Source organism: Ischnura elegans, chromosome 8, assembly GCF_921293095.1.
Source record: "Ischnura elegans chromosome 8, ioIscEleg1.1, whole genome shotgun sequence".
Taxonomy (NCBI): Eukaryota; Metazoa; Arthropoda; class Insecta; order Odonata; family Coenagrionidae; genus Ischnura; species Ischnura elegans.
In genome coordinates, this window is record NC_060253.1 from 106,182,347 (window position 1) to 106,187,337 (window position 4,991).

At 38.2% G+C, this 4,991-nt stretch overlaps 1 long non-coding RNA gene across 1 annotated transcript; it reads left to right on the plus strand.

Moving 5' to 3' along the window:
• Positions 1-743: 743 nt before the first annotated feature.
• On the plus strand, positions 744-1,972 carry LOC124164230. Its single transcript, XR_006865988.1, has 2 exons — positions 744-825; positions 1,591-1,972. It is a non-coding gene; the product is annotated as an uncharacterized LOC124164230 (long non-coding RNA).
• The last annotated feature ends 3,019 nt before the right edge of the window (positions 1,973-4,991 follow it).

Consider the following 4,991-nt stretch of genomic DNA (forward strand, 5'->3'; position numbering starts at 1 on the left):
GGAGGAATATATCAGCTATTGAGAACTTCTTTTTACAGGTAGTAGTTGGACAAGTAGCGTAGAAATCACACTTTCAATTTATCCTTCAGCGATGCGACAAAATCCGATATTAATTAATGCGGCTGTTGAGTGATGCTGAGAAATTGTGCTGAGAGATGACGGTTTAGACCGATGATGACCACATTTTCTTGAAATGGACCTTGAGGGTTGAGAAATCGTTTCCTTTGATAGGATCATCTGGTCCAAGAAATGCGGCAAGATTATTGTACTGATCTTTTCCGATCGATGAACGCAGGAGTTGAGCCTTTTTTATATCATCGCTGACGTTCTTGAGATCGCAGTAATTATTGAAGCCTTCCGTATACGAAGAAAACTTTTCAGTTTTTGTGTCGTAGACTTCAAATGGGATTATCTGCAGAGCTAGTGCGGTCTGCTGATTCTTGATGACGGAAGTCAGAGCTGAAAGAAATTCTTGAGGCTGTTTTGAGTCCCTTATATCCGGTTAAAATTTACGTAAATTAGCGTTGACGTCGTTTTACTGATTTTATTCTTAACTTCACTGTATTCACTATATTTTTTTAAACCCTTGTCACCAACTTGCTGTGACTGATGGTCAGTAAATAAGAAGATATAACTCTCGCGGCGATCACCATTTAATACTATTGAATTTCCAAAAAAAGAATAACAACAACAATACTTATCTCCATGTAAATATAGGAATGTAAACATCCGTAATATAAACATTAGCATGAGCATTTAATCATATTAATCGTCCAGACAAATTCACCGAATTCATCAGTTGTAGACTTTGAAAATTCTCATGAGGTGAGACGTAATTTAAAGAAGCTGTATCTCATTGTAAAGTCGCGCAAAATCATCATTACCTATGTATCGCTGAATCAAGAGAACGATTTCAGTTCCCATGACTTGTATTAACTTCATGAAAAATATTAAAATAATAGCTTATAAAGGTAAAACGCGGGGTGAAGTAGGTTAATATGATACATTCAATTTTTTTATATTTTCGTGTTTTTCCCATGTCCATTTCTTTGCACTTCCATTGAACTGTGAGCAGTTGCTAAGTATGAATTTCCGCCTCCACTCACCAATTTTATTACCTTGCAGAAAAAATAAGTAGAGTACATCGAGTTGAAATTTCTATCCTAATGAAACTGTATCGCCAATTGTATCTGCTACTTAGCTCTTTACAGTACGACTCTCTATAACATAGTATTCTAGTTGAATTGTTACATACGTCCTCAAATATATTTTTTTAAGTAGCAAAGGAATTTATTACTACCCTGAAAGATTCATCTCTCTTCATAGTATGCCATGTGTGATTTGATACAAGTTACCCGCCAGAATGAGCGCTGGTTTTATGTATTTAATTACTAATCGGGTATTCTATTTGGTTCGATACTAATTTGAGTGGGAAACTAAAAAAATAGGGACATTATCACTCAATCATAACATTTGTTTGCAATATAAATTCTCACTAGATTTATATCTGAAATATTCAATCATACAAACTATGAGAATATCATTTGCCGTATTTAATTTAACGTTAATAACACATTACTTTTCGTAAAGGTTCCAAATGGACGCAGAGCCCACCATCAACTGAACCAACTGTCCAAAAGTCGACTCTCAGCCAAGAGGAAAAAAGAGGTCGACTTACACAAAGTTATTGAGTCTCTTCTGTATCCCGTGTGGCAAAAGGAGACAACAGGAGAAAAACATTATAAAGAACATGATGACAAGACACCTGACCTTCATGTCAAAGAATGAAGAAATCCCGGACGCAGCTTGAGGCAAATGAGACGGATGACTAATGTAGACGAACGGTCATCTCTCAATCAACGATTCAAATCAAGTGAAACTTCACGATGAAAGGTCACTTTTGTGCGAATTCGATTTCTAAATTCACCCTGTACAGCATTATACAATTATAGAGTGTGCTTTACTTTTAAAAGTACGTTTTACTTTCATTCTTTAAATAGAAATTATCATTATTAACGCTTGTGTAGAGCTAGAGCTTTTCTCTAGAAATATACATCAACTACTTAATAACAATCGTAAAGATTTTTAAAACAAATTGGGAATTCATCTATCCATCTCTGTAATTCAATTGAATAAATAACTACTAGTAAAAAGTATTTAAACTTATAAAAAGTGATGCTAAAAATATAGTAGATAGTAAGTGATTCCAAAGAAATATCTGAAAACTTTCAGTGTGTCTCTTTTTTTGTCTTAAAATATAACTATATACTTCCACAATTATTTTAATGCGTACGATGTGTTTCAGCTCACCGAGCAATCATCTGGTGGAAGGCCGAAGCAAGACAAGCTCTTTAACCATATGATGGCTCTGTGAGCAGAAACGCATCGTACGCATTAACATAAATCTGTAAAATGCAATTAAATTTTTTTTTAAGTCGTCGAACTTATACTAAATTACGCCCGAATCGGATGAATTTTTTCAGTGAGTCTTGATGTTTCAAAAGTAGTTATTTATATACTTTGATATCATAATGCGCTTTCCTCAAGTTATTATTGATAAAACATTTATCTGATAGCCCGATGGAGGAATATTTAAAAAGAGGATTATTTATTCTTCCGCTAGATACGTTGTCGCCCATCGTGCCATAAAGTAGATTTGCTAAAGTCGACGCTGGAGTCGCTGACGGCGGAGTGATCCGAATTCCTTGGGTATACTGGCAAAAGTCAGGGCTGTTTATAGAAATCTATGCTTGCGATGCTATGAGCCGAATACGTCTGAAAGGCAATCGAAGGCCAGGAGCGATTAATCGAACAGAGGTCGAGGGGATAAGGCCGATGATTGCAAATATGATAGGCCTCCATGCCTCGGAAGAGTTGCTGCACTCTCGATTACAATTCAGATGGATTGCAGGAACGACACAGTGAGAATGAGAGTGGCTTTCTGCACTGATTTAAGTATTCCCGGACTAGCCACGGTGATAACGTTACGGAGTCACCCGCAATGCATAAATAGGGTAGTTTCCTTCATCAAAGAAAACGAAATGCATTGATTGCGATTCCTTACGCACCATTTGTGTATTCATTATATACTAATTATTTGGTTTTAGAAATCACAGTTTAGACGAATGGCAATGGTCAATTTAAACCTCATTTGAAAAAGGCCAGATTGGCGCCCATGGGATTCCACTCCACGCGAGGTCACAGGGACCTAGTTTCTATACGAGTAGATAGGAGTTTTACATCGTCTGAGGTTACCAATGCATGCACGAGGCACAGAGCTCAGGGAAACATCTCTTAATAATCACCTATTAAAACTGCCTATGGTCGGAAAGTTTCCTTCGTTTGATAGGGAAATAATAATCCTTGTTTAAGCCAAGCGCTACCTGCTAGCAGGGTACTCAGCAACCTGCTAGCAGCCTGCGTCGTATCAGCGCTCAAGCCTCGCCCCAAGGTCACCTCACAAACCGTTCGTTTCTGGAACCAGAAATACGTCACATGGACTTTTCCCATCATTCCTACTTAGCCGTCGCGTTTTAGCGCGCTTGAAATTTTTCACTTTTCGTTTAATAGCGAAAAATAGATAAGGTCATTCGAAAATCTAAGTGCGTGAAATACATACTCCAGGAGTATTAATCTTTCGATTTAGGCAATAAAAAAATAATAGGAAACTACCCTATTGTGCGAAAAATTCCACAGAGGAAAAAACATTTGCCGAGTCATGGATTCGAGCCCGGATCATCCGCTTTCTGGACGATGGCTGTATCCAGATATGCTACGGAGGTATCATCCTCACCTGTGGAAATTTGAGGACTACGAGGGACAAAAAAGGAACGCTAAAAATGTAACTCTCCGGCTTCGACGCATTCCGCACGACTTTGACTGCTAGTCGCACACGGGTGTTGCTATTTATATATCTGGAATAATAAATAAAAATAAATATTTATCATTCTTAATGTTTTTAAAAAAATTCCTCGATGGTCGGTACAATTTTGCATACGTTTGAACCAATTTTTACAGCAGTTTCTCCACTCCGATTGAGGTATCTCCTAAACACGCATTTTGAGCGCATCAACAACATCAACTGGCGTCGAAAATCGTTGGCCACGTTGTTTATTCTTCACGGACGGAAACGAAAAGAAATCATTAATTATTCAGTTATTTGGGCTGATGTGTGAGAGCTCGTATTATCATGGTGAAGGATGTCTTGTGCCTCGCACAATTTGTGCATCAGTAGTGTCTCTGTAATCACAGTATCTAGTCCCGGTCAGGGGCGCAGCTAGGAATTAAGGCTGGGGGGGGGTTTAGGTGCAACTAATACCGGGGTGTGTGATGGTATGGAATACCCACTAGAATAAGCGGTTTATATAATACCGGAAATAGTATAGTAATAATAGCGGAATACCCATCAGGATAAGCGGATAAGGAGATTATTAAATTGCGAAATTTTAAGATAAACTGTTCAAAATGGTGAGCTTTACGGCTTACTGGGAGATATTTTATTAATCTTGACACTATTCTATTAGTAATATCAATCCAATTAAGTAAAATGGATTAAACTTAAATATTTCTCTGAGCTCTGGGGGGGGGTTTATCCCCGAAAACTCCCCTCGCTGCGACACTGGTCCCGGTATACTTAAATTAGTGGAGAAAACTACCCGCCTCCTCACTGTGTCGTTCCTGTACTTGAGCCTCGAGGATTGTCTTCATCAGACCATTATGTCTCGAGATATGGCCTGTGAGGTTGTTCCGTCTTCTTGTCAAGATTTTCATGGGGCTTCTCTTCTCTACCACTCCTCTCAGGATTTCGTCATTACTTACTCGGCCGATCCATTTGAACCTCGTCATTCTTCCACGATCTTTTGCACGGCGAATATTGACTCAACCGTGGAAGGGAGAAAAAGGTAAAGGTTACGTCTTCAGTAAAATGGATTCATGAAATAACTTCAATAGAATTGTAGGATTTGGGGATATTAATCATGACACCAGACAAA